At 42.2% G+C, this 27,851-nt stretch overlaps 1 protein-coding gene across 5 annotated transcripts in view; it reads left to right on the top strand.

The window, feature by feature from the left end:
- The window catches only part of bmpr1aa (bone morphogenetic protein receptor, type IAa), a 71,577-nt gene that overhangs the window by 22,337 nt on the left and 21,389 nt on the right, over positions 1 to 27,851 (top strand). For all 5 annotated transcript variants that reach the window (XM_071380517.1, XM_071380512.1, XM_071380514.1 and 2 more), the window contains one exon: positions 1,397 to 1,538. The gene's annotated coding sequence lies outside the window, so the exon portion shown is untranslated. The remainder of the gene's footprint in view (positions 1 to 1,396; positions 1,539 to 27,851) is intronic.

Here is a 27,851-nt window from a genome sequence, read left to right as displayed (position 1 = left end):
CACAAGGAGCTCTCCAATGTGGAAGAATAGCCCCTGTGTTGGTGCTGAGAGCAGTGCCTGGCTCTCAGGCTGCTGGGCCACATCCAGACCATGCTGCTCCACTTATCTCCCTGCCACAGCAGGGGCTTTTGGCCCGCAGTTGCCCACTCAAAGGAGGCTTTATGGGTACACCATGGACAACCTCCTCTCCCACCCCCTGGAATAGCACATCCCTCGGGTCTAAAAATCAGATGTTTGTGTGTCCAAATCTGCTGTTGGGGTATCTGTGTTGAAATGTCTAAAACTGAGCTAAATGAGGATTCCCTGGTATTGTACAGGGAAGTGACTGACACTCTTTGCCCCTAGTATGTTTTCAGGCTCATGTAGGCAAGGCCTAAAGCTGTTTTGAAAGACTAAACCTAAAGATCCACTATGAAGAAATCCCTCCGCCATTTCCTGGTTGCTAAAATTCTTGTAGTTTGCCAAATTTCAGTTGTGACAACAATCAAGTAGTGTAGAGAATCATTGTACCATCTAAACCGCTGGGAAATATATTTTCCATAACCAAAAATATTGTATTTTCAGCTGTTTTAAAGCTGGTGTACAAAACCAAATGTAAAAGACACAAAAACAAAACTTGAAACCGCGAGGCATAGAAATAAGGCACATAGAACGGATCTACCGCTTGCTTCTTAGACTTGTTTTCAATAAGTGACAGATCTATAATGCAGATTTCTAATGAATTTGGTTGTGTTGCCCAAAAAGTTACATATTTCATTTTTGTTATTATTAATCACACAAGTGAGTCAATGTATGAGTATCCAGCATTAATTTGTCAGACACAGAAATCACACTTTGATAAGCCCTCTATCTAAGAGCTTCAGCTCTTTATATTCCTGTTTGAACTTGCCTTTGTCTCTCTGAGACGGTGATGCTGAATTGGCGGTAATTACACACACACACACACACACACACACACACACTGTTCCGGCTCTGCTAATGACTTTTAAAGTTGGAAGATGTTAGTTGTGGGCTGCAGTAATGTGTAATGTCTTTCCATCAGTGTAGGTCGTAGTGTACTGCGGCTGGGTCCCTGGGCTCTGGGCCCCGGTGACAGTCTGTCTGCAGCGCTGTGCCGCGGCTCCTGCCCCGTTATCTGATACCTCCGCACAGCTTAGGTTGCCCAGCAACCCCCTCGGCCTGCTTTATTTGACTATAGGGTTTGTGCGCAAAATTTTAGGGCAGAAATAAAATGGATATGTTTGGCTAAATCAAAAGTTTTTATTTTCATGCAGACATATCAAGACTGGTGATATGCAGTCCTTCCCGAACTGTCGTTGACACGCTTCGGTTCATTTACAACGTCCCATTTGCTTGGTGCGTGACTAACTTGAGGCTCACACTCTCTCCTGCTCAGGTCTCCATGGTGCCATGCTGGATTTCTGTCTCCAGCATCAATATGTTCTCTATCCCTATGGATCTGTATGACCCCCTGCACCAACGCTGGTCTCTCTACAAGCTTCCTCAACATGCCCCCGCACCATGGATCCCCCAGTGAGGTAAGGCTGCTCTCTCTGGCTGTTACAGTGAATCAGAGGGATCACTCCTGCTTTAGATTATACTTGTGATGATACATGTTCAACCCCATACGGTGTGTAATTTGTGCAAGATGTGTTGTGGTCACATGCTTGGTTGGTAAATGCATCTCTGTTTGGATTCCTTCTCCGAGCCTTTTTCTTTAACCTAACAAATGTTTGTTTCTCTGCGGAGGGCACCGGTGATTACCACACAACCTGATTATACCCCTCCCCCTCTGAGGAGATTAAACCCTGACCTCTCCCGGCAGACAGAGCTGGCCAATCAGCGGGTGGTTACCCGGCTCTTAATTGCAGGCACAGATTGGGTCATTGGAGCTGTCTGCTGATGTGATTAATAACTGGAGGAATAAGAGCAGGAAAGGACCTGATTGCACATGCTCCCAGAGGTTTACATATCTGAGTTTTCCATGGGTGGAGTGACTCCCACCATGAGAGAACATCTAGAATGGGTTATTTTTGGGCGGGGGACATTTTTATTTATTTTTTTATAAAAAGAGGTATCTCCTTGTCATTAAGTCACCATCTTAGTTCACAGTTTAAACATGTATAAAAGATGAGAAGACAATGAACTGATCGGTGGCTTATATGTTCTCTTTTGTTTTTGTTTGAGGGGAAAAAAACACTGAGACTGAGTTTGCGCACTCCGCCGTCAGACCTTCAAACAGAGTCAGGGAGTCTACTCGAGCAAATTGCTACCATATGTTCACAGAGGATGTTGAACCCAATATATTTCAAGTCCTCACTTTTAAACAGGACTTAAGGCGAGTTGGTGAGTTTCCCAATTTGTGCCGGTCTACTTTTGTGTCCAACTTTTTCTCCTGAATCATCACTCAGACTGAAGAGTGGTGTGACTTTAAGAAAGCAACTGGGATCTTCTCTCCTTATAGAGGTAGTGGTTGAGGGTGACACACAGGTATGGTTACTGGGTTAATTAAGCAATTTACATACCATCATGCCTAGGTTCATGTATAAAAATTCCCAATTGCCCATTATTTGGCTACCATGGCGAGAAGAAGAGATCTGTTATTGGAACGAGCGGTCTCAAAGGAGCATAGGGGGTTTAAGAATCGTACCCTTTTTAAAAAATGTAGCCTAAAATTACATACCCAAATCTAACTGCCTGTAGCTCAGGACATGCATATTCTTGATACCATTTGAAAGGAAACACTGAAGTTTGTGGAAATGTGAAATTAATGTAGGACAATATAACACATTAGATCTGGAAAAAGATAATGCAAACAAAAACATGTTTTATTTTTTATTATAATCTTTGAAATGCAAGAGAGAGGCCATAATATAATATTGCCGTTTAGGCGCTATTTCGATCTTGGCCACTAGATGGCAGCAGTGTATGTGCAGTTTCAGACTGATCCAGTGAAGCATAGCAATACTGCACACAAATCTTTTTTATCAAGTCTGCCCAAATGTGCCGAATTGGTCAATTTATATATTTTCAAGTACATAACTATAGAGAACATACAAAAATTATATGGTAATAAAACATTGAGTTTACACACTCCCAGGAAGGTCATACATGATGGAAAATTTGCTTCCCTACAGAAACGACACAAACCTTCACATATCTAGATGGTGGGGTGGGTGTGGGGCCAGAAACAGCAGGGGTTCAAACTTTAGAACTCAGTTCCTACATTTGAATATAAAAATATATTTTATCAAATAAAACTATGCTACATTTTATCTCTGGGACCCTCAGGATGACAAATCAGAGCAAGATTACTGAATTTAAGTACATCAGAGGTGAATGTATCAAACCAAGTGCCGTGATAAAAGTTTGTTGTGCACTCTCCTCAATAGCATGGTATTTTTGTCACTGTAATATCTACTGTAAATTGGACAGCGCAGTTAGATTAACAAGAATGTAAGCTTTCTGCACATAAGACATGTCTATGTCCTGGAATGTTGATGTTACTTACGTCATTCTAGTCACATTAGCGCGCGTTAGCAATGCCCAAACCGGACTTGTCGCGTGCATTGCAAAATAAATGTACACATGCATGTTATTCAGTCATTGCACCCACACTGCTCGCGCGCGCCAACGAATGTCTGCGTTGCCAGGCGCTAAAATATAAGTTGATTCTATTTGTGACGCAGAACGCAATGCAAGTCCTGCCTCTCCCATCTCCTCATTGGTTTTTAGAAACGTATACCCACGTGCCATCTTCTCATTGGTTTTTAGGAACATATACCCAGGTGGGTGATGGAAAGATGAACTGAGGTCGGTTGTGGTAATACACCTTATTATGAAAGTTAGTTTCCAATCGCAATATGAAGAAAAAGAAGCCTGGAAGGAGGAGAGATGACTAGAAACGATTCGGTTGAACGTTTTATGTGTCGATTAATTGTCAGAGTAGAGGACCTTGTGCATTTAAGGTAAAATAACTCAATGTTTGTCCAGGGACAAATTAGCTAGCAACAGCAAGCTAGCTAGCTAAATAGGACAAATTAGCTACCAACTGCAAGCTAGCTAGCTAAATTGCCATAAATGTTTAATGCTTTTCAACCTGTCCCCAAATTAATCTAATCAAATTTTATTGGTCACATACACATGGTTAGCAGATGTTAATGCGAGTGTAGCGAAATGCTTGTGCTTCTAGTTCCGACCGTGCAGTAATATCTAACAAGTAATCTAACAATTTCCCAACAACTACCTTATACACACAAATGTAAAGGAATGAATAAGAATATGTACATATGAATACATGGAAAAGCGATGGCCGTGCGGCATAGGCAAGATGCAGTAGATGGTATAGAGTACAGTATACATATGAGATGAGTAATGTAGGGTATGTAAACATTATATAAAGTGGCATTGTTTTAAAGTGACTAGTGATATATTTATTACATCCAATTTTTTATTATTAAAGTGGCTAGAGATTGAATCAGTATGTTGGCAGCAGCCACTCAATGTTAGTGATGGCTGTTTAACAGTCTGATGGCCTTGAGATAGAAGCTGTTTTTCAGTCTCTCTGTCCCAGCTTTGATGCACCTGTACTGACCTCGCCTTCTGGATGATAGCGGGGTGAACAGGCAGTGGCTCGGGTGGTTGTTTTCCTTGATGATCTTTTTGGCCTTCCTGTGACATCGGGTGGTGTAGGTGTCCTGGAGGGCAGGTAGTTTGACCCCGGTGATGCGTTGTGCAGACCTCACTACCCTCTGGAGAGCCTTACTGAAAGATTAGTGGAATCTGTGTGGGTAGCTGGACAGGTAGGATGACTGACAGTGAAGGTGAACAGGTGGTCACGTGTCAGGTGACAGAGGAATGGATGAGACTGAGGCAGGAATTCCTTTAACCATAAAGTGGTATATTTACTGAGTAGTCTGGCTGCATAACAAAGGAAACAAAAACATCTATCCAATCAAATTTATAATCACAAAGATCAAATCATAACAATCATTCATTATTAACATAATTAGGGAATTCAACAATCCAGTTCATTAAGAAGTCAATAGTAATCACCCGTGAGTCATTTGGGCTCTTAACTATTTATCATAATCATGAAATAAATACAAACAGTGAATGGTCATTCAATCTATAATCCCCTTTAGTTTGATATCAAAGTCGATCAGTTAGCAAACAATGATGTTTCTCATTTCACCCTTTCAATTGTCTTCATGTGTACATGTAATTAATTTAATTACATATTAACCATATCGATTGCATAATTGGCCTATGAGGATCCGTATGGCCGCGATCATTGACAATTCACATTACACCATATGTTTGAAGCGTGCGCTCCAAGCCGTGCTCCGCGATAATAACTATAAACAATAACTGATGGCCCACTCTCCCGATCGCAACAGATAGTTCAGATGAAAGGTAACAGAGTCGGTGGACTTACGTGGATTCATGGACGCACAGAACTTCTGGAGCAGACGGAGTTAAGGAAGAGAAAGCAGCGAGATCAGGCGATGCCGTTTTCCTCCTTTTATGTGGATGAGATCTGTCGGTCTTTGCCACCTGACCTAATTAAAGCGCCCCTGGCCCAGCTGAGTAAGTGGCCATGAATTAAAGGATTATTCCACCAACTCCATGGGCCTTTTCTACACTTACGGTTGTGGGCGGAGCAGTTGCCGTACCAGGCAGTGATACAGCCCGACAGGATGCTCTCGATTGTGCATCTGTAAAAGTTTGAGTGTTTTTGGTGACAAGCTGAATTTCTTCAGCCTCCTGAGGTTGAAGAGGCGCTGTTGCGCCTTCTTCACCACACTGTCTGTGTGGGTGGACCATTTCAGTTTGTCCGTGATGTGTACGCCGAGGAACTTAACTTTCCACCTTCTCCACTACTGTCCCGTCGATGTGGATAGGGGGGTACTCCCTCTGCTGTTTCCTGAAGTCCACGATCATTTCCTTTGTTTTGTTGACGTTGAGTGTGAGGTTATTTTCCTGACACCACACTCCGAGGGCCCTCACCTCCTCCCTGTTGGCCGTCTCGTCGTTGTTGGTAATCAAGCCTACCACTGTAGTGTCGTCTGCAAACTTGATGATTGAGTTGTATGCGTGCATGGCCACACAGTCATGGGTGAACAGGGAGTACAGGAGAGGGCTGAGAACGCACCCTTGTGGGGCCCCAGTGTTGAGGATCAGCGGATGGAGATGTTATTTCCTACCCTCACCACCTGGGGGTGGCCCGTCAGGAAGTCCAGGACCCAGTTGCACAGGGCGGGGTCGAGACCCGGGGTCTCAAGCTTAATGACGAGTTTGGAGGGTACTATAGTGTTAAATGCTGAGCTGTAGTCGATAAACAGCATTCTTACATACAGTGGGGAGAACAAGTATTTGATACACTGCCGATTTTGCAGGTTTTCCTACTTACAAAGCATGTAGAGGTCTGTAATTTTCATCATAGGTACACTTCAACTGTGAGAGACGGAATCTAAAACAAAAATCCAGAAAATCACATTGTATGATTTTTAAGTAATTAATTTGCATTTTATTGCATGACATAAGTATTTGATCACCTACCAACCAGTAAGAATTCCGGCTCTCACAGACCTGTTAGTTTTTCTTTAAGAAGCCCTCCTGTTCTCCACTCATTACCTGTATTAACTGCACCTGTTTGAACTCGTTACCTGTATAAAAGACACCTGTCCACACGCTCAATCAAACAGACTCCAACCTCTCCACAATGGCCAAGACCAGAGAGCTGTGTAAGGACATCAGGGATAAAATTGTAGACCTGCACAAGGCTGGGATGGGCTACGGGACAATAGGCAAGCAGCTTGGTGAGAAGGCAACAACTGTTGGCGCAATTATTAGAAAATGGAAGAAGTTCAAGATGACGGTCAATCACCCTCGGTCTGGGGCTCCATGCAAGATATCACCTCGTGGGGCATCAATGATCATGAGGAAGGTGAGGGATCAGCCCAGAACTACACGGCAGGACCTGGTCAATGACCTGAAGAGAGCTGGGACCACAGTCTCAAAGAAAACCATTAGTAACACACTACGCCGTCATGGATTAAAATCCTGCAGCGCACGCAAGGTCCCCCTGCTCAAGCCAGCGCATGTCCAGGCCCGTCTGAAGTTTGCCAATGACCATCTGGATGATCCAGAGGAGGAATGGGAGAAGGTCATGTGGTCTGATGAGACAAAAATAGAGCTTTTTGGTCTAAACTCCACTCGCTGTGTTTGGAGGAAGAAGAAGGATGAGTACAACCCCAAGAACCCATCCCAAACGTGAAGCATGGAGGTGGAAACATTATTCTTTGGGGCTGCTTTTCTGCAAAGGGGACAGGACGACTGCACCGTATTGAGGGGAGGATGGATGGGGCCATGTATCGCGAGATCTTGGCCAACAACCTCCTTCCCTCAGTAAGAGCATTGAAGATGGGTCGTGGCTGGGTCTTCCAGCATGACAACGACCCGAAACACACAGCCAGGGCAACTAAGGAGTGGCTCCGTAAGAAGCATCTCAAGGTCCTGGAGTGGTCTAGCCAGTCTCCAGACCTGAATCCAATAGAAAATCTTTGGAGGGAGCTGAAATTCCGTATTGCCCAGCGACAGCCCCGAAACCTGAAGGATCTGGAGAAGGTCTGTATGGAGGAGTGGGCCAAAATCCCTGCTGCAGTGTGTGCAAACCTGGTCAAGAACTACAGGAAACGTATGATCTCTGTAATTGCAAACAAAGGTTTCTGTACCAAATATTAAGTTATGCTTTTCTGATGTATCAAATACTTATGTCATGCAATAAAATGCAAAGGAATTACTTAAAAATCATACAATGTGATTTTCTGGATTTTTGTTTTAGATTCCGTCTCTCACAGTTGAAGTGTACCTATGATAAAAATTACAGACCTCTACATGCTTTGTAAGTAGGAAAACCTGCAAAATCGGCAGTGTATCAAATACTTGTTCTCCCCACTGTAGGTATTCCTCTTGTCCAGATGGGTTAGGGCAGTGTGATTGTGATTGCGTCATCTGTGGACCTATTGGGGTGGTAAGCAAATTGGAGTGGATCTAGGGTGTCCGGTAGGGTGGTGTTGATATGATCCTTGACTAGTCTTTCAAAGCACTTCATAATGACGGAAGTGAGTGCTACGGGGCGATAGTCGTTTAGCTCAGGTACCTTAGCTTTCTTGGGAACAGGAACAATGGTGGCCCTCTTGAAGCATGTGGGAACAGCAGACTGGGATAGGGATTGATTGAATATGTCCATAAACAAGGAGAGCCCGCAGGTTTTGGTAGCGTTCAGTGGCACTGTATTGTCCTCAAAGCGAGCAAAGAAGTTGTTTAGTTTGTCTGGGAGCAAGACATCGGTGTCCTCGTAGGGGCTGGCTTTCTTTTTGTAATCCGTGATTGACTGTAGACCCTGCCACATACGTCTCGTGTCTGAGCCATTGAATTGCGACTATACTTTGTCTCTATTCTGACGCTTAGCTTGTTTGATTGCCTTGCGGAGGGAATAGCTACACTGTTTGTATTCGGTCATGTTTCCGGTCGCCTTGCCATGATTAAAAGCAGTGGTTCGTGCTTTCAGTTTTGCGCGAATGCGTATACATCAATGTTGTTGTCTGAGGCTATCCGGAACATATTCCAGTCCACGTGATTGAAGCAATCTTGAAGTGTGGAATCAGATTGGTCGTACCAGCGTTGAACAGACCTGAGCACGGGCGTTTCCTGTTTTAGTTTCCGTCTATAGGCTGGGAGCAACAAAATGGAGTCGTGGTCAGATTTGCCAAAAGCAGGGTGAGGAAGGGCTTTGTATGCGTTGCGGAAGTTAGAGTAGCAATGATCCAGAGTGCTGCCAGCCCGGCTCGCGCATTCGATATGCTGATAAAATTTAAGGAGCCTTGTTTTCAGATTAGCTTTGTTAAAATCCCCAGCTACAATAAATGCAGCCTCAGGATATGTGGTTTACATAGAGTCCAATGAAGTTCTTTCAGGGCCGTCGAGGTGTCTGCTTGGGGGGGTATACATGGCTGTGATTATAATCGAAGAGAATTCTCTTGGTAGATAATGCGGTCGGCTTTGATTGTAAGGAATTCTAGGTCAGGTGAACAAAAAGACTTGAGTTCCTGTATGTTATGATCACACCACAACTCGTTAATCATAAGGCATACACCCCCACCCTTCTTCTTACCAGAGAGATGTTTGTTTCTGTCGGTGCAATGCGTGAACAAACCGGGTGACTGTACCGACTCTAACGTATCCCGAGTGAGCCATGTTTCCGTGAAACAGAGAATGTTACAGTCTCTGTCTCTCTGGAAGGCAACCCTTGCTCGAATTTTGTCGACCTTGTTGTCAAGAGACTAGACATTGGTAGTAGTAGTAGTAGTATACTCGGGAGCGGTGAGCCCATCTACGGAGCCTGACCAGAAGACCGCTCCGTCTGTCCCTTCTGCGGCGCCGTTGTTTTGGGTCGCCTACTGGGATCCGATCCATTGTGGTGGTCCAAGCAGAGGATCCGCTTCGGGAAAGTCGTATTCCTGGTCGTAATGTTGATAAGTTGAAGTTGCTCTTATATCCAATAGTTCCTCCCGGCTGTATGTAATAAGACTTAAGATTTCCTGGGGTAACAGTTTAAGAAATAATACATAAAATTACAAAATACTGCATAGTTTCCTAAGAACGCAAAGCGACCATCTCTGTCGGCGCATTGTCACTGTTATAATTGGTTCAGAGTTTGTTTTGATATTTCAACCTGCGTTTCGTGATTGCGTTTGTGGGGGGGACAAAATCAATTTGCGCACGATGGTGTCCGGTTTTGGCATCAACAAAACACCAAATTATAGAATTTATTGCGCAATAATTTTGTCGCATCCCTCAAATAGAGTTCCAGACATTCATAGAATCTTTGCCAAAGAGCATTGAAGCTATTCCCGGTCGTGGTGGCCTAATGCACTATTAAGGCACTTTGTTGGTGTTTCCTTTATTTTGGCAGTTACCTGAATGTACAGCTAACACACAAAATATGTACAACCTGGCACCTATAGTCAAGGCTAGGTGTGTTTTTCTTCTGTTGTCTGGTTACATCTTGGAATGCCAAACCAGTCTGTAAGTATTAAGGATTAAGCCTATGTGTGGTCAGTTCAAACCACTGAACTGCTAGGCCTATACCCATTATTCCAAAATGTGTCATAATAAAATGCGGCACTTGCCCCTCATCTTCCCATCTTCAAGGTCAGTCGATTGACAACCGGAGAGATGCTGTCTGCCATACAGTAGCTACTAGCAGATTTGTGTTCCTGACTAGGGATGTTAATCGGTTAGCCGCCCAAAATACATTTGACCGGTCATGCTTATCGGTCTCTAGGTTAACCTCTAACGAGTCACCCTCCCGGATCCGGGATCCTCCTCATCAAAAAAGCTGACTAGCATAGCCTAGCCTAACGCGACAGGGATATCATATAACATAATTTCATGAAATCACAAGTCCAATACAGCAAATGAAAGATAAACATCTTGTGAATCCAGCCATCATTTCCGATTTTTAAAATGTTTTACGGCGAAAACACAATATATATTTATATTAGCTCACCACAATAGCCAAACGCACAACGCCATTTATTCACCGCCAACATAGCTTTCACAAAACCCAGAAATAGAGATAAAATGAATCACTAACCTTTGGACAACTTCATCAGATGACAGTCTTATAACATCATGTTATACAATACATTTATGTTTTGTTTGAAAATGTGCATATTTAGAGCTACTAATCCTGGTTTTACATTGTGAATAAGTAGGCATGATGCACCAAATTGTCCGGAGCAATTTTACGTAATCTAACCAAAAAACTCATCATAAACTTTACTAAAAAATACATGTTGTGCAGCAAATGAAAGATACACTGGTTCTTAATGCAACCGATGTGTTAGATTTAAAAAAAATAACTTTAGTACAACATACAGCATGCAATATTGTGAGACAGCGCTCACCTATTCTCCGCCTTGTTGGAGCCAACATATTCCACAAAAATACGAAATAACATCATAAATATTCTCTTACTTTTGTTGATCTTCCATCAGAATGTTGTGCAAGGAGTCCTAGTTCCAGAATAAATCATTGTTTTGTTTTAGAATGTCCATTTCTTCTGTCGAATTAGCAACTTTGGCTAGCCATGTGGAGGGCACATGTCCAAGAAATCTTTGCGCACTGAACGAAAAATTCCCAATAAACGTCGAATAAACTGGTCAAACTCAGTTGAAAATCCTACTTTAGGATGTTTTTCTCATATGTATCCAATAAAATCAGAGCCGGAGCATTTCGTCGTGTATACGTAACGCATTTCAGAAGACAATGTTAGGTTCCCTGGTGCGCAGTTGAATACTGACAAAAGAGCGGACCTGTCACTCCAAAAGCTCTCATTCGGTGTCAGATCAAGCTAGACACCCTATTCAACATTCTACTGCCTGTTGACATCTAGTGGAAGGCGTATGAAGTGCATACAGATCCATAAATATAAGCCAGTTGAATAGGCAGGCAGAGCCCCATTTTCAGAATTTTCACTTCCTATTTGGAAGTTTGCTGCCAAATGAGTTCTGTTTTACTCACAGATATAATTCAAACCGTTTTAGAAACTTCAGTGTTTTCTATCCAATAGTAATAATAATATGCATATTGTATAATCTAGAACAGAGTACGAGGCCGTTTAATTTGGGCACGATTTTTCCCCAAAGTGAAAACAGCGCCCCCTATTAAGAGGAAGTTAATTTGCATATGTTAGTGGACCATTTAAAATGGCCCGTGTGTATTTTCATTAGTCGTCATGTATCTTATCACACGCGCACAGAATACAGAGGCTAGTTTGAGGAGCAGAATGGCCTATCACCTGTCAGACAGCGCATGAGCAGCTGGTACTGGAGTGAAACATGCTTTTGTAAGCCCAGTCATTGCGCAACAAATAACAATTCTAAATGCAACTGCACGTTAAACTGTTTTGATGACCAAGATTAAAAATAGCTTTTTTTTTTCTTCTCAACTCTTAATTAAAGCGCGTCTCCCATTCGCCATTGGAATGCATAGGCTATAGTCAACGGTAGGCACACTTAAAATGTGCGCTAGAGGCAGTGGAATTGTTTGAAACCTGAACGTTTGACTTTACTTCAAATAATGAGGAATGTCTTACCTTGCTTCAATTATTTTATGAAGACTTCCTCATGCCATTACGGTTGCATTTCTCTCCTGTTCTATTAGATTTCATATAAAAAAAGTGGTATATATTAGCAACCCGTCCTAGTCCCCCTCTTTCTTTGTTTCTAATGGAGATTTTCATCTGTCACATATGGAACCACTTGCATTAGGAGCACTGTTTAGAACGGTGGTTTCCCACCAATTGTATTTTGGCAAATGTTTGAAATTAGGTTTTATTAGTTGCTTCATTACAGCAGTTGCATATTCAGTAATAGGCCACAGTCTTTTGACTAAGATTATAGGCTTGCTATTGTTGCATGTTTTCATTAAGCTCTTAATGAAAAATGTCCGTTCCTTGCATGCATAGTTTTTTCTGTTGGTCACTTCATTTAACTGTTTGAAAAGATTTTGCTGTTTGTTGACCGGTTAATGAGGGTTAGTTAGTCGGCAGCAAAATTGACCGAAATTTGCATCCCTAGTCCTGACAAAGCCTTATTTCAGACCATCCTCTGAGAGGGAGGATCTGTCAGTGAATCCCGAACTACCCCCTCGCACCTAACTCGCTCGGAGGGCCTTCCGTTGTCACATGTTGCTGACAACTCCGAGGGTGGCTTCCAGAGAGTGGCGAGGGGATCAATAAACCCATCAACTGCAGGACACACTTGTGACTTGAATGATGCAATTCATGTTCCACTTTTAAATGATACGAGTATGAAATTCTAATGAACCCACTGTTTTAAACCTTTTTGGGGGGGGGTGGGGTGGTATTTAATCTGTTACATGTGTCAAGTCTCGAAATCAGACAAACAAATGCATGTGGCTCCAAACATATTGCAGTTCGTGTTGGGGTAGCACTTTGCTCTGAAGCCTGCATCTGCGCTGGCTAGGTCAAAGTGGCTATCGAGGGACTAATTAGCCTCTACACCATCAATCATTTTCACTCCCTCAGCTTTGGGACACTATAGCAAATGGCGGAGGCGTGCGTGAACATGCAAATGGAGGGGCGAGGGGAAGGATGTGGTTTGGGATTCAGCCTGTGTCTCCTGGTGGGATGGTTTCTCTCAGGAGGATTGCAGTTCTGGAGCGCTGCCTGGCCCCAGCTCTTATCAGCACCCTGCCCTCCCCTCCCTTGCTAGTGGAATGTGTGAGCAGGTAATGGAAAATAAACTGGCAGAAAATCTCAGCTCATGGAAATTTGAGTGATAGTGGGCACCTTGCCGGAGCAGAGCCTGTGTCAAAGGAAAATCAATTAAAGAATAGTGGTTTTGAATTGGCCTGCTTGACGTTTTATTTTTTTCTCTGCATTCTTGAAGATGTACTCTGTTTCAACAAGGGCGCCAACACAGTTCAGATCAGAGGGTGTTCAGTAGAGTTCAGGTAGTATTATCAAAATCACAGGCAACCCAAAAATATTATGCCAAACAGTGCTGTAAAACGTCAGCTACCCTGTACTGTGTGGTTTGATCAGAGGGTAGTCTCTTCCATGGGTGTCCTGTGCGTGTGGACTGTGGCGTGTGTGTAAGCATTAGAGGTCGACCGATTATGATTTTTCAACGCCGATACCGATTATTGGAGGACCAAAAAAAGCCGATAATCTGCCGATTTTGTTATTTTTAATTTTTTTGCATTTTTTGTTTGTTTTTTGTTTTGTATTTATTTATTTATTTGTAATAATGACAATTACAACAATACTGAATGAACACTTATTTTAACTTAATATAATACATTAATAAAATCAATTTAGCCTCAAATAAATAATGAAACATGTTCAATTTGGTTTAAATAATGCAAAAACAAAGTGTTGGAGAAGAAAGTAATAGTGCAATATGTGCCATGTAAAAAAGCTAACGTTTAAGTTCCTTGCTCAGAACATGAGAACATATGAAAGCTGGTGGTTCCTTTTAAAATGAGTCTTCAATATTCCCAGGTAAGAAGTTTAAAGTTGTTGTTATTATAGGAATTATAGGACTATTTCTCTCTATACGATTTGTATTTCATATACCTTTGACTATTGGATGTTCTTATAGGCACTTTAGTATTGCCAGTGTAACAGTATAGCTTCCGTCCCTCTCCTCGCCGCTACCTGGGCTCGAACCAGGAACACATCGACAACAGCCACCCTCGAAGCAGCGTTACCCATGCAGAGCAAGGGGAACAACTACTCCAAGTCTCAGAGCGAGTGACGTTTGAAACCCTATTAATGCGCACCCCGCTAACTAGCTAGCCATTTCACATCGGTTACACCAGCCTAATCTCGGGAGTTGATAGGCTTGAAGTCATAAACAGCGCAATGCTTGTAGCATTGCGAAGAGCTGCTGGCAAAACGCACAAAAGTGCTGTTTGAATGAATGCTTACGAGCCTGCTGGTGCCTACCATCGCTCAGTCAGACTGCTCTATCAAATCATAGACTTAATTATAACATAATAACACACAGAAATACGAGCCTTAGGTCATTAATATGGTCGAATCCGAAAACTATCATTTCGAAAACAAAAAGTTTATTCTTTCAGTGAAATACGGAACCGTTCCATATTTTATCTAACGGATGGCATCCCTAAGTCTAAATATTGCTGTTACATTGCACAACCTTCAATGTTATGTCATAATTACGTAAAATTCTGGCAAATTAGTTCGCAATGAGCCAGGCGGCACAAACTGTTGCATGTACCCTGACTCTGCGTGCAATGAACGCAAGAGAAGTGACACAATTTCACCTGGTTAATATTGCCTGCTAACCTGGATTTCTTTTAGCTAAATATGCAGGTTTAAAAATATATACTTCTGTGTATTGATTTTAAGAAAGGCATTGATGTTTATGGTTAGGTACACGTTGGAGCAACGACAGTCCTTTTTCGCGAATGCGAACCGCATCGATTATATGCAACGTAGGACACGCTAGATAAACTAGTAATATCATCAACTGTGTAGTTATAACGAGTGATTATGATTGATTGATTGTTTTTTATAAGATAAGTTTAATGCTAGCTGGCAACTTACCTTGGCTTCTTACTGCATTCGCGTAACAGGCGGGCTCCTCGTGAGGCAGGTGGTTAGAGCGTTGGACTAGTTAACCGTAAGGTTGCAAGATTGAATCCCTGAGCTGACAAGGTAAAAATGTGTCGTTCTCCCCCTGAACAAGGCAGTTAACCCACCGTTCCTAGGCCGTCATTGAAAATAAGAATGTGTTCTTAACTGACTTGCCTAGTTAAATAAAGGCGTAAAAAAATTAATTACAAAAATCGGCAAATCGGCGTCCAAAAATACCAATTTCCGATTGTTATGAAAACTTGAAATCCGCCCTAATTAATCGGCCATTCCGATTAATCGGTCGACCTCTAGTAAGCATGCCTATTAGAGACTCAAGCCGTGGTTGCAGTAATTGACTGTGTCTGTGGAGGGTAACCTCAGATCCTGGAAGGCCTGGTCAGAGTCAGGAACACTGGCTCCGTTCACAAACCTTCTACTCCAGAGAGCGAGAGGAATCTATTCAACACCATATCTTCTCACCTCAGTGTTTACTTGTTTACAAAGTCATTTTTGTATAGTTTGTCTGTGAAAACCATTAGCATGTGTCGTTCCACAAAAAACACGAGGATTGACACCCACCATCACAGATTGTTTCTGTAGTTAGTAACAGATAAGATTAGCAGTGCTGAAACATTTTGTTTTAAATTTCATTTGATCTGAGAAATTACTCTAATTGATTTCAGCCAAATTGACCATTTACATTTATGAGATTCAGATAGTAATCAACACCCGATTTAAACCAAACTTCTTCCTACCAATGAGTAAGACATGAGGAATCCCCCCCAAAATGGTTAAGACACCCACGGATCCCCACACCCCATGCCAATCCCATACCAAGAACCAGTATCAGTTCTCTTTGTTTAAGTAGTATGAAGCTGTGGCTTGGAGTATTGCTTCTCCATACTATGCAGTGTATTCTCTGTGAATCTGTTTTTTTCCCCCTTTGAGAGAATTTGTCATTGAAGCTGCTTGCATTATTTACCATAAACTAGTGTGACAGTAACATGTTGACCACTAGATGTCGCTGTTTCTGCAATACTGCCACAATCTTTTATACATGTTTCTTGTCTCTTGTGTTTATTGAATAGATGTTTGCAAGTTTGGGTCAAAAACCAATAGATTTGTCTCATTGAAATAAATTGTGTGGTCATCCTAGAACTGGGATGATAAACCGAAAATTAGCAACCATACCGATCACTTATCGCAGGCATTTTGCTGATATCGTTCATTACAATAACTAGCTTATTTTAGAGAAATGTGAAGTTTTAAAATTAAATAAGTTTGCTAATATGGGTGCTTGTTAATGGGGCAATTGATGGCTACAGGCATCAAACTAATAGTAATTTCAAGGATTTTATTTTTTGCACATTAAAATTATAAATGTATTATGCTATTTATCATTATCGCATCAATTCAGGCAATTTATTGCGATATGGATGTTTGTCCATATCGCCCAGCTCTAGGTCATCCTCACAATTCAAGCCAGTCTTTTGTGAATGCAATTCATTTTGTCCTAATGGCAGAGAAAAAAGAAAAAGCCATGTCTCAGACTGGCCAATAAAAAGAAAAGATTAAGATGGTCAAAAGAATAGACACTGGACAGAGAGAGAGCTTTTACTTTGCAACTCTGCCTAGAAGGCCAGCATCCCGGAGTCGCCTCTTCACTGTTGACGTTGAGACAAGTGTTTTGCGGGTACTATTTAATAAAGCTGCCAGTTGAGGACTTGTGAGGTGCCTGTTTCTCAAACTAGACCCTCTAATGTACTGGACCCTCTAATGTAGCTGTTTCCAGCTACAATAGTCGTTTACAACATTAACAATGTCTACACTATTTCTGATCAATTTGATGTTATTTTAATGGGCAAAAAATGCTTTTATTTCAAAAACAAGGACATTTCTAAGTGACCCCAAAATTTGGAACATTAGTGTATAGGTTCAGAATGTGGTGTTGTCATGCCTAAATTTTCTAATCTTGCCAATAGTTGTGATGAATGAGCCATCTGATCCAGTGAATGATGGAGCCGAGTTGTAAATATTACAATCGTTCTTTATAGGGCCCCCCCCCCGTGTATTTTTCCATATACAGTGCATTCGGAAAGTATTCAGACCTTGACCTTTTCCAGATTTTGTTGCGTTATAGCCGTATTAAAAAATGTATGAAATATTTTTTCCACCTCATCAATCTACATACAATACTCCATAATGACAAAGCAAAAACAGTTTTTGAAATGTTTGCAAATTTATTACAAATTAAAAAGGTACCTTATTTACATAATTATTCAGACCCTTTTGCTATGAGACTTAAAATTGAGCTCGGGTGCATCCTGTTTCCATTGATCATCCTTGATGTTTCTACAACCTGATTGGAGTCCACCTGTGGTAAATTCAATTGATTGGACATGATTTGGAAAGGCACACACCTGTCTATATAAGGTCCCACAGTTGACATTGCATGTCAGAGCAAAAACCAAGCCATGAGGTTGAAGAAATTGTCCGTAGAGCTCCGAGACAGGATTGTGTCGAGGCACAAATCTGGGGAATGGTACCAACCAAATTTCTGCAGCATTGAAGGTCCCCAAGAACAAAGTGGCTTCCATCATTCTTCAATGGAAGAAGTTTGGAATCTCCAAGACCCTAGAGACCTGAAAATACCTGTGCAGAGATGCTCCCTATCCAACCTGACAGCCTGAGAGGATCTGCAGAGAAGAATGGGAGAAACACCCCAAATACAGGTGTACCAAGCTTGTAGCGTTATAACCAAAAATAATCAGCTTTAATCGCTTCCAAAGGTGCTTCAACAAAGTACTGACTAAAGGGTCTGAAATATTTATGTAAATGTGATATCAGTTTTTTTTTCTTTTTTTTAAATAAATGTACAAAAAAGTCGTCTGTTTGCTTTGTCATTATGGGGTATTGTGTGTAGATTGATTTAAAAAATCAAAATAATAAAAAAAAATGTTTAATCCATTTTAACGAATTGTAACGAAACAATGTGGAAAATATCAAGGTCTGAATGCACTGTAGACACATGCTATAGTTTTAATCAAATATATTCCCTGAGCATATCTGATGCTTTTAAGCACATTGATTAAATAAGACGCACAAATGACTAGTGAGTGTACGACCAGCAATTGATTTGATTGTGCCGGGCTCAGACTTCCTGCGCTGTGTTAAAAGACAGCAAGTGACTGTGTGACTAGCATCCATTGTCTCTCTCTCTCCTCCCTGCTGCAGCAACCACCACAGAACATAAGTGTTTATTGCGCTGTTCATGTTGCTGAAGCTGCAACATAATTACAGCCATTCCTGACTGAAAAGTTCTGTTACCGAAATCCCTAATTTGTTTAGGATTAACATTACCTATTCCCTCATCCCTTGTTCTCCTTATGACACATGTATGCATCGCATGCATGTGACCAATAGGGCCTGACCAATAGGATATCATAATCACATCAATAAATTGTTTATAACAAACTCCGAACACCATAACAGCAAAATGGATGCAGAGGGCCTTGACAAACTCAAAAACGGGGGAATGTTTACTGGTTGCTAATGAGGTAAAGGGGAAGTGAGATGTGTGGAATAAATGTGACTGTGCATCTGCTGTGCAGATTTTTAAGCCTTTATTAGAGCTAAGACTAACAACAGTCACACTCATGAATGCAATTTCCCGATATGAAACTGGTTAGGCCTATTTAAAACTAAATGCTTGATTACATTTCAAATCATGAATGACATGTATGCTGTGTGATGACATGAACGAATTAATGATTGATACAGTAGCCTAAACTTTTGACTGGTACTGTATATGGATGATTTATAAAGCCAGGCACATTTAACAGTTAGGCTGTTGATTATTAACCTAATTAAGTTGGTTTTCTCTCCTCACTTTTCTTAGACAATAAGACAAGGGCTGTTTTTCACATCTCCTCATTCTGCTGCTGCCTCTGTCGCATTGTTCTCAACACCAATATGCTGGTTAACTTGTAACATAACCATGTACAATTTCAGTAGCACTTGACTTAGTGATGGACTGTGCATCCCCACGGCCTCCACAATGGATTAGTCCACTCAGATGGGTGTCTTGTACACCATGACATATTTGTATTGCTATTGCTCGGCTAAAGAAATCTCTGTCGACCAAACAATCGACCAGTCCTAGTATGTCTCTGTTGATATCACATTTCACACATTATCCAGACACTGACTGTTAGCACTTGGAGGTCTATTGCAGCTTCCCAAAAGGAATGGTGTTTAGGTGAGGCAGTTGAACCTGCAGCCATATTACTTCTACAGCAATGTGTGTTATAGCTCCGCCAAATGGCATTGCATGCAAGGGTGTGGCCTTTGGTACTTTACCTCTCTAACCTTTACAGGAATATGACTCTGAACAAAAACGTCAACACCTCCACCATTGGCATTCCTGTCTCTTCTGACGATGTTGAAACCATGTATTGCCTACCACTGTATCATCAAAGGTATTTTCTAAGTGAGTTTCAGAGATAGTCAGTATATGAATGTTATCCATTACTAGCAAGTTATCGATTTCATGAACCTTGTTTCTTAGCCCACGTTAACATATGTAGCCTATTTTTAACACTTTTCTCAGATTCTTTGTTTGTATTGCTTTACTGGGTGGCTTATCAGAGGTACATTTACATTTACATTTAAGTCATTTAGCAGACGCTCTTATCCAGAGCGACTTACAAATTGGTGCATTCACCTTATGATATCCAGTGGAACAACCACTTTACAATAGTGCATCTAACTCTTTTAAGGGGGGGGGGGGGTTAGAAGGATTACTTTATCCTATCCTAGGTATTCCTTAAAGAGGTGGGGTTTCAGGTGTCTCCGGAAGGTGGTGATTGACTCCGCTGACCTGGCGTCGTGAGGGAGTTTGTTCCACCATTGGGGTGCATAGGTAGACATGACAGTAATATTTATGTTTGCGTTGATAGTGCAGGCTGAGCTGCACAAAGTGGACTTCCTACTAGGGCAATCCGCCTCAGTGCTAACAGTATAACTCGGGTTCATAGGCGGATATAGCGCCGCCAATTGGCATGGCATTGCATGAAAGGGTATGGCCTTTGGTCTTTTACCATCATACAAGGTTGCACCTTCCTAGGCCTCACCATGTCATGTGAATTTGCATTTTAAGTTGGCCTTACGGAAGAAGAGGAATCATAATATTGAATGCCAACAAACACAATAGGGATTTATCATTTTTATTTAACCTTTATTTACTTTGGCAATGTATTGTGATTAGTGACATTTACTATTAAACCCAACGCAACCCAATACTATTACAATTGCAAAACACTATAGTGTTTTGGGGACTTTTACCATTGAAGACCATTAGAGACCATAACATTGAAACATTTAGGACTGCTGTAGCCTAATGGTTTGCTTGTTTACCAGGAATGGTCTAACAGTAACTAATCTAGACCTTTTTGAAAGGAATAAACCACACACAAAGGGGCCGTTTCTGCATACAGATTAAGTGTAAAAAATAAAATAAAAAAGAGGACAAACTGATTTGCTTTCATTGAGGACTGGCTTGAATTGGTTTTCTACCCCAAGTATATGCGGGCGCTTATTCTTTGTAGGCACCTGATCTGAGCCATAAGGGAGACTAGGCATCTACCACCCCACTATGGTTCTGTGGTTCTGAAACTAATTAACGTGTGATTTTTGCAGATTAACTGTCTCTTCCCACTTTCGTCATGCAGTAGGCCTCGCAAAAGTGATTACTCCTTATGAAATTGTTAACTTTACCCTGTATATCTAAAAATGACCATGTATGCTGATTTTGTTTAATGCAAAGCTAACAAAACTATTGCTGATTGTTCAGGTTCACAATCTAAATAAAATATATTGTAAGCTAGTGTTGTATGGTATACCGACACGTCTGTACTTTTCCGATACCAGAACATAAACTGTTCGGTACTATCATTTGTTTATACCTCTGTCAAATGCATCTCACTGATCAAGACTGTATCAGCACAGCCAACCCCTTTTATTATAGCGCTTACCGTACCTGCTCCACTTACTTATTGCTAGCCTGCACTGGGATTCTGGGCTGCATCATGTTAGCTCCCCTTCACTTGAATAATGCGACATGGCATGTAGAAGTGTTGAAACTGTTCATTACTGTTTGCAAAACAATGTCCGTACAAGTTAGAATACTTTTCAATACGAGACGATACCGGTAGCTTCCAGCTTTGTAGGTTAGCTTTTCTTGCTAGCTGACAGCTAAAGCTAACAGCTAAAGCTAACATCAATTCACTACCGTTGTACTTTGTGATAATATGCAAGCCATAATGCAAATCTACTGATTTCAAGGCTGATAACCACCAAAAGCTTTTCATTCACTTACGTGATGAGTCAAAAGAGATTAGTGCAAGAAGGGGCAAGGCAGATATTCCTGGTAAAATATTTAACCACCTATAATTCACTTTTTTTTTTTTTTATCAGTATTAATTTCCCAAATTATTATTGACTTTGTAAGAGCTGTAAACAGTTGTCCACTAAAATAAATGCTCACCAGTACCCTAGTTTATAGAAAGACCCTTATGTTGTTAATCATTTGTTGGGTGCATAGATCTGTCCTGTTTCACACATGTACAAGTGCGTATTATACACATGTGAATTGGAAATGTGTTTTTTGCATATCCCAACTCCCCCTGAGACACCCTTGGAGAGTGGGGTCACGGCCAGCGTCAGCCGCTGCTACAGATTTTTCATATTGTCGGCTCATGTATTCAAAGTGGCAACCTTTCGTTTACTGGCCAAACGCTCCAACTGCTAGGCTACCTATCTCCCCAGGTTTGTAAGCGCTAGTGTGACACCTAAAGAGTTGCAGCGAGCAGGCTGGAGTAAACTATCGATGACCGTATCATCTACCTGTGCATCATCAAGACAGTTGCTTTGTGAGTAGGTGCTAACCATAGGATGTTAACCCATGTTCAAACTTAGCCATTGTTATATAAATGACGGTTGAAAAGTAACAGTGGCCAGGCCTTGGCCTCAAGTCAGAGCAGGTCCGCAGAGGCCATGGCCCAAAGAGGCACGGGTGCCGGTCCGTGGAGATGTAAACAGAAAAGTCTGAGCCTTTTGGGTAAAACACTGGGGTAAGTCTTGGGTGGAAACTCAGCACTGGAGTTTGGCTCAGGGAGTCAAGTGGAAAATGCAGAAGTCAAGGATGGGGAATGAGAAGAGAGAATGGGTTGGAGGCCGCAGCTCCGTGTGGATGGGTATTCTTATGCTAATCCACTCCCGGGATGAGGTGCAAAGCAGCCAAGCAAACAATGGCAGTGGAGCCAGAAAGTCTGCCCTGCAGTCTAGCAGGCCTTGAAAGGCATGTTGGTCGGGGCGCCGACACTGGGAGAAGGCTACCTGCAGCACAGAGAGGGCTGCCTGCAAGGAGGGGCCCCAGGAGAGGCCATGGATCTGGGCCAAGGCAGGGAGAGAGAGACAGAGCGAGAGAGTGGGGGAGCAGGCTGGAAGGAGCGGGGTGAAAGGTAGAAAGGAGACAAATGACATACCACAACACTATGTTCACTTTTTATAGGTAGCAGGGCTGCAGTGAAGAGCTCCTTCCAAGGCTGTGTGAGTCGTAGTAAGAGTGTTCGGTTGTACTTGTTTTTTTCATTTATACCCCTTTTTCCATAATACCCCCATTCACCAGGCCCTTATTGCTCAAGTCTACATTTTTACCCTCCACTAAAACAGCAAAGGCCAATATTAGATTTTTTTTGGAGTTGGAAATAAAGCATTGTAGTCAATCAGGAAGCTTTGTTTTTATTCAGACTGCAGCCTTCCAGAGCGGGAAATGCAGATGCATGAAGGTTGGTTATTGATGTCTGTCTTCTCTGCAGCCATCCAGAGAAGGAAGCAGCGAGGCGGTCTTCAGCGCCAGGCTCATTTTACAGAGCTTTATTACTATATGGGTGTAGCAGCGTCAGTTTCTAAACCATATCTCAGTTAGAGTGGATTAATTAATATGCTGACCCGAAAGAGAAGAATTCTGAGATTAACGTTTGTAAAATAGGCCTATTAGTCGTATACATTTTGCGAGGGTTGGACATACCAAGATCATTCCCAACTCTGGCTCTACCATATGGCCATATGCAGCTTTAAGGGATTGTTCAGTCAATTCTAAATGTGTCAGAGGAATGAGTTACCATTTCAAATTCACCTCAGGTTAAACCGTTTTCTAGATGTGCTACCACTTGTCCTAAGAATATGCACCCTGCAGTCTTCTGAAACGATGCCAATTTCATTTCCATCATTGTTGTCTCTGACCTAATGGAGTGATTTTGACTCTTATCAGTTCACCTCAGTCTCCAGACGGGATTTAAAGACCTCTTTGGGAGCTTTTTTCTCAGTGTTTTCCTGTCTGTAGCCACTCCTTGGATTTCCAGCCCATTGAATTTCCTGGCATCCATTGAGTGGTGCGACCCAGAATTCCTTCCCTAGGGGGATGACCATGCATCAGTGGTTTGCTATAAGAGTGATTATTCTATACAGGTGGCACCACCGTTTTCACATGACAATGCCCCCTTTCATTCTCTACATCTGAGGGAAGAGTGAGCAGTGATGCAATTTTCCAACTACCTATAGGCCTACATGTTTCAGTAGACCTCTTGGTAGAAGTTTTCCTTTAGGGCAGTGGTATAGGGGTGCCTGGAGAAGTGGGCATACTCACATTTTGCCCAAAATGTCCCAGACGTCCCGCCCGGCAAAGGAAAGGTGCACTGTGTGGATAAAGTTTGCAGGGTTTCACGTTCAAAATCACTTATAACATCTGATTTGGGGGGGGGCAGCAGAGTTTGCAAAACAAAATACCCCCCCGATTTTGATACAAATCATCATACAATTTTGCCGGGTAAAATATAATATACGCCATTTAGCAGACTCTTTGATCCAAAGTGACTTAGTCATGCGCTCAACCATTTTACGTATGGGTGGCCCCGGGAATCGAACCATAATCCTGGCATTGCAAGTGCCGTGCTCTACTAACTGAGTCATACAGGACTACTACAGGTACATAGGGGTAGGCCTACGTTTTAGTCAACATTTGAATTAGGTTTTTTTTGGACAGGATTTAGAAATGTTCATTGAAACGGCCTGTGATGACTGAACTGCACATCAACGATTCAACTAAGACTTCAGACCAAACTTTTACAATACCTGGTTTGCATACTCATTTGTTGCCTTAGTTAGCTGGTATAAGTTGAAACGTCTTTCCTACCGTACCGGCTACCGATGTGGTTTGAGAGCTGTGTGCTCTTGCTGCCATATATTCTGCTGAAACTAGTCTATGTGCGGCTCGCGTGAATATAGTTCACCTGCTTTGCGATTGTGTAGGCTGCTTTGTGCATGATTTCGCCATTGTTCTAAATATTTGAGAAGTCGTATTCCTCTACTACACTACTTTGATACGCATCAGGGATTAAGAAGTGAGTATGCGCAATACCCACTGAAGAAGAAGAAAAGGTGTGTGTACGCCGTATCCCCGCGTAAAGCCCCCACTACACCACTGCTTTAGGGTAAGGTACATTACCTGGATGGCCGCAACCAAGGTTTGAGAGTAAAATTAGTAATACCAGGTAAACATGTATGCGGTCTTAATTCTGCTTCACCACCATCAACCCAAACACTCCCACCCAGACGATGGGGGGTTTATTTTGTAATGCTACAGTATATATATATATATAAATAAATATAAAAGTGTGTTTTATAATCATTCAAATGAGGTGGATACGGTTATTTCAGCCATACCCGTTGCTGACAGGTGTATAGAATTGAGCACACAGCCATGCAATCTCCATAGACAAACATTGGCAGTAGAATGGCCTTACTGAAGAGCTCAGTGACTTTCAACGTGGCACCGTCGTAGGATGCTACCTTTCCAACAAGTCAGTTCGCCAAATTTCTGCTCAGCCGCGATGTGGTAGGCCACACAAGCTCACAGAACGGGACCACTGAGTGCTGTTGCTCGTAAAAAATAGTCTATCCTCTGTTGCAACATTCACTACAAGTTACAAACTGCCTCTGGAAGCAACATCAGCACAAAAACTGTTCGTCGGGAGCTTCATGAAATGGGTTTCCATGGTTGAGCAGCTGCACACAAGCCTAAGATCACCATGCGCAATGCCAAGTGTCGGCTGGAGTGGTGTAAAGCTCCCCGCCATTGGACTCTGGAGCAGTGGAAACGTGTTCTCTGGAGCGGTGAATCACGCGTCACCATCTGACAGTCCGACGGACGAATCTGGGTTTGGTGGATACCAGGATAATGCTACCTGCCTGAATACATAGTGCCAACTGTAAAGTTTGGTGGAGAAGGAATAATGGTCTGGGGCTGTTTTTCTTGGTTCGGGCTAGGCCCCTTACTTCCAGTGACAGGAAATCTTAACGCTATAGCATAAAATGCAATCTAGACGATTCTGTGCTTCCAACTTTGTGTCAACAGTTCAATCAATCAATTTTATTTTTATATAGCCCTTCGTACATCAGCTAATATCTCGAAGTGCTGTACAGACACCCAGCCTAAAACCCCAAACAGCTAGTAATGCAGGTGTAGAAGCACGGTGGCTAGGAAAAACTCCCTAGAAAGGCCAAAACCTAGGAAGAAACCTAGAGAGGAACCAGGCTATGAGGGGTGGCCAGTCCTCTTCTGGCTGTGCCAGTTAGAATGCCCTTTCCTGTTTAAACATGACAATGCTCCCTTGCACAAAGCGAAGTCCATACAGAAATGGTTTGTCAAGATCGGTGTGGAAGAACTTGACCGGCCTGCACAGAGCCCTGACCTCAACCCTATCGAACACCTTTGGAATGAATTGGTACGTCGACTGTGAGCTTGGCCTAATTGCCAACATCAGTGCCCGACCTCACTAATGCGTGTGGCTGAATGAAAGCCAGTCCCCGCAGCAATGTTCCAACATCAAGTGGAAAGCCTTCCCAGAAGAGTGGAGGCTGTTATAGCAGCAAAGGGAGGACCAACTCCATATTAATGCCCATGATTTTGGAAAGAGATGTTCGACGAGCAGGTGTCCACAGACGGTTGGTCATGTAGCGTAGTCTGCTAGCTCTCTCTGACAAGTCATAAGAAGATCTTGCGGAGTCCTGGGCAATGTAGAGGTGGCGTTAGTACTCAGCAAAAAGTTACCTGACACCATCGCAGAGACTAGAGGATGACAATCTTCAGCCCAAGCCCACTCTTTTTTAGTACCTCAATGTTAGTCTCATTCTCCTTTTGATTGTAGGTGTTTTTTTTAACAGTTGTTGCCTTTCTTAACTGTAGGCTTTGCCCTTTTGTTGGTTACTTTGCTAGTCAGTTTTCCTCTTTTTGTTGGCTTCTGTTAATCTCAGAGAAAAGCCAGCAGCTACGCTAGTATCTAGACTGTTTTTGAAGGGATAGTGTGTCTCCATGTCAATCAGCAACCCCAGCTGTTATGTTTGTGCCCTGTTCATCTCATGTTTAGGAAGGGAAGTGTATGTGTCAGGGGTGATGGGGACAGCTTCCTGCTTTTCTCCTGTGGGTACACTCACAATGGCTGCCAGTCCACCCATTATGCCAGAATTGACTCGAATGGGGGGGGGACGCCCGTTCTATTCATTCTATGTTAGCACATGTAGTCAGGAGGAGAAAATATGCGTAAATAAATAATACATGCTATTCAAACGGTTATTACGTTGACCACGGTTATTACAGTGACCGCGGTCATTTGGCTGGCCAATTATCGTCATCTAAAGCTCCATGACAGTCACAGCCCTACTCGCAGCAGGCTTTTCCTCTGCGTGCCTCATCTTGCCTCCACCTGATAGGGGTAGATCTAGGGATGTGACAAACGGACAATTTTGCTTAACGTATAAACTGCAATTTTATTTTCTGGTTTTCCTTTTAAAAAGATAACAAAAAATCATTAAAATTCCACATGAATTCATAATGCAGAATAATGGTCCTATTATGCATGTATGATGCTAGAGCCAGGCAATGAAGTTTTATCTACCGCAGTCATATACCCTTTAAAGAGCCTTGGCTACAGCATGTTTGTTTGTCTGTAAAGGGTACACTACGGCTTTTGAAATGTCGACACGAAACCTTCTCTAGAGATGGTTTTGAAGCGCCACTGAAACAGGTATGTTACTTGTCTGTAAAGGAATGCTGCTTCTGAAGCGGGACTAACGTTCATCACTAGGCGACCGGAACCAGGGCTCGACATTAACTTCTAGAATGTTCAAAATTATGTGGCTTATTGAATGTATGTTTTGTAATGTCAGTTGAGTTAAATCAACAAATCACAGCACTTATTTTAGCAAACATTTTACTTCCTGCTTTGATCGTAAAAAGTAGTCGGACAAGAATAATATACACTTAAGTTGTCCGAATGAACAAGTAAAAAAAAAAATATCACATCACTATCAAACAATTACTCCGATCAGAATTGGATCAGAGGTCAACATTGGAATAATATTCAAATCTATTTTTCATTTAGGCCTACATAAATCCTAAAGTCTACGTGGTAGGCATAGGCTACACCCTCGTTCAAACGATGCTGACGTGAGGTGCCAGAAAATGTAGCCACACTTTAATAAGACTTAATTACATAGATATAGGCTAAATGCCAGTCATGTTTGACAAATGGAA

This window comes from Salvelinus alpinus, chromosome 32 (genome assembly GCF_045679555.1).
Source record: "Salvelinus alpinus chromosome 32, SLU_Salpinus.1, whole genome shotgun sequence".
Taxonomy (NCBI): domain Eukaryota; kingdom Metazoa; phylum Chordata; class Actinopteri; order Salmoniformes; family Salmonidae; genus Salvelinus; species Salvelinus alpinus.
This window is presented reverse-complemented; position numbering and strand designations above follow the sequence as displayed.